Genomic DNA, 3,407 nt, shown 5'->3' with positions numbered 1-3,407 from the left:
AATTGAATTTAAAGCTAAGTACTTTAATAACTTAAAACGAAAATTATGAAGAATTAACTATTTTATTGATCTAATGAATAATAAAACAATGATTCAATTAACTAAGTTCAAACAAGATAATAAAAACTAATTAAGTTAATGTAAAACTATATCTAAAACTATGCTCTAATGGCTACCTTCTATCCAACCTAATTCTTTCTTAAGAGTTAAGTCTAATATATTGAAATGGAGGAGACCAGATCCACATTTTCGTGTAATGGCTGAGGAGCCATGTTTTGGGCAAGAAAATCGAGCCCAAAACCCAATCTCTTCAGTCCACTGGGCCCTTTTCAGCTAAATCTGACTTCAGTAGGCTTTTTGTCCACTTTTACTTCTTTGATTGGGTCAAAATTTAAACCATTAAAAATCTCTTTCCGAGCTGGTCGTTTTGACATAAGGTACACCCAATTCAGAGGCCTGAGTCCAAAGATACGGTCTTCGGAAGTTCTGTTGACTTTTGTGTGATGTTTCTGCCCGTGTTGACTTTGACTTTTCAGCTTTTGACCGGGCTTTACAAAGGCTTTTTATCCTTGAATCTTGACATTTAATCACAGAACTTCTTAGACCCTTGCTTCTTTATCTCGCCAAAGTGGCACATTTCTACACATAATTGACTTCAATGCCTGAAATACATAAAAACACGTAATCAGCATTAACTCTTATTTATTACTCACATAATTGGTCTAAAAGTATTATTGTTAAGGGGTTAAAACTACAGTTTTGGGCTCTTCTCAAACCACCCCCAAACAGCATTTTGCTTGTCCTCAAGCAAATATGAGAAATTAGCATAAGTGACCAAAAAATAGAGTTCTAACTAATCTCGTTTCGCCGAGTGCGATTGCATTGACTATATGCAACAAGGCCTTAAACCAATAGGAATTCCCTAGTGGATAAGTTATAGCCTCGTGAGAGTTTTCCAGTGAAGTTACTCACAAACTTCATCTATACTACAACGACTAAGAAATAAAAATATTGTTTCCTTATCTATGTCTCAATTATCTTTACATCTCACTAGCAATGAATACAGAATAATCAAGTGGAAACCTAAGCTAATATATGCATAATAATCAATCATCTACGAATAAACATATATACAATGAGTAATACTATAAGATGCACTAGCAGGTCCGTTTCTGAAAACTCGGAATAGCGTCCTTAAGTAGGTCCTCACATAAAAGTCTAGACAAAAACCACTCTAATTTTTCCGCTCAAGTTTCACTACTCCAGTGTGTAGTGGGCACACTTTACCTTACAATCTCAATGACACACAAGGAAGCCGAAGTCGATCAAACACATCTGCCACTTAATATCACACTAACCTATTCCTAATTAAGCTAGAGGTCTTTATTAGGTGTTGTGGGGATTAGGAGATGGTTTAAGAAGGAAGGAAATGGATATTCAAAAAGGACAAGTCTGAGATAATAGATGCTTCATATTATGTAACTAGAGAAAATCTTGTTCTTTACTTTTGCTTCTACACTTTGTTTCCATCCTTAGCCATTTTTTTTTTCTTTTTCTTCGGCTTTTGACTCCTTTGATTTTATTTTTAGAGTTCTAACTCTTTATTTTCTTTTATTTTTTTTTTATTGGATGGAAACTTACTTTTCTCATCTTAAGCGACTAACAAATTCTTGATTTCAAAGGTCTTTCTCTTTTCTATTCCTCATCTCTATTCTCAGACTTATTCAAAGAATTGGGTAGATTGATTTTTTATTTTGTTTTGTTTTGTAACAGGGTAAAGGATTTGTGGTTTATGAAAGGCTAAAGAAAGGCTCCGAGGGGCGCTAGCGGAAAATAATTCATAGGTTTAAATTTCTGGCTATATCGATCCAAAGAGGGCCTAAATTCTCACTTAGGATATGGTATAGTGATCAAGCAAGTGGTCGTGTGATTTCTCTATCCGGATTTTACTTCTCCCATGTGTAATTTCTCAAATGTTCACTCATATAAGACTTTAGGCTATATTCTCATAGGATTTGTAGAATAAGTACTCTACCCTAGATTTCAGAAACTTACTACCAACAATCATAGATACTCATGTAACATATCTATAGATAGATGCAAGGATTATTACCTATATATTAAGCTAAGTTTCTAAAAACTATTCTAATGCAAAAGCTACTTGAGATTTCTAGATTATCAAGGGTCTAGAGAAGGAAAACAATATCAATATTCCAAAGTGTACAGCATAAACTTTTTATTAATATTTTTAAAATTTTTAAATTTTTAACTAGAAAACAAATGCATATTATACATATTTATATCCTAACAAATGCCTTAATTACACGTGTTTCTATCCCCCCCCCCCCCTCCCAAACAAGAAGCATGCTTTGTCCTCAAAGTATTTAAATAAATAGGGTAGAGAAATATCATGGAAACGCGTGAAATTCTGGAACATCTGCAGAACAAGGTTAAAACATACTAATATAGAAAATAAAAATTGTCGTAACTCGATATGAGTTCCACCCGTTATGGGGTTAACAAGAATCAAATTGCTTAGGACATAAGCAGACACTAACTGAAATAAAAACTAACCTTAACTCCCATTTAAGCCTCATCCTCCTCATCTTCAATAAAGAAATGAGGTTTCTTCGCAACCTGCCACGCCATGTGATAAGAGCCCAAAACTGTAGTTTTAACCCCTTAACAATCATACTTTTAGACCAATTATGTGAGTAATAATTAAGAGTTAATACTGATTACGTGTTTTTATGCATTTCGTGCTTCAAAGTCTATTATGTGCAAATGTGCCACTTTTAGCGAGATAAAGGAGCGAAGGTCGGTTGCTAAGGAGTTCTGTGAATAAAGGCCAAGATTCAAGGAGACAAAGCCTTTGTAAAGCCCGGTTAAAAGCTGAAGAGTCAACACGGGCAGAAAGAGTGCACAAGTCAGCAGAACTTCCGAAGGCCGTATCTTTGGACTCAGATCTCGGAATTGGGAGTAGCTTATGTCAAAACGACCGGCTCGAAAAGAGCTTTCCAATGGTCCAAGCCTTGGCCCAATCAGAGGAGCAAAAGTGGACGAAACATCTGTCGAAACAACTGCAGCTGAAGAGCCCATTTTGGACTAAAGAAATTGGGTTTTGGGTCCGATTTTCCGCCCAAAACATGGCTCCAAGCCCATGCACGATTTTGGATCTGGAAGTATAAAAACAAAAGCTTGACTCTTTGTTAATGACAGTTAGGTTAGGAAGCTAATGTTAATGGAGTTTAGGGTTAGAAAAAAGATAGATCTAGATTAGTTTTAGATCTAGATCTAGTTTTTACATTCATTCCATTAATTAGTTTCATTCTTTGTTTTAGATTAGTTATTTAAATCATTGAATATCATTCATTAGATAAATAAAATAGTTGTTATTCATTCAATCA

Source organism: Coptis chinensis, chromosome 3 (assembly GCF_015680905.1).
Source record: "Coptis chinensis isolate HL-2020 chromosome 3, ASM1568090v1, whole genome shotgun sequence".
NCBI lineage: Eukaryota > Viridiplantae > Streptophyta > Magnoliopsida > Ranunculales > Ranunculaceae > Coptis > Coptis chinensis.
This window is presented reverse-complemented; position numbering follows the sequence as displayed.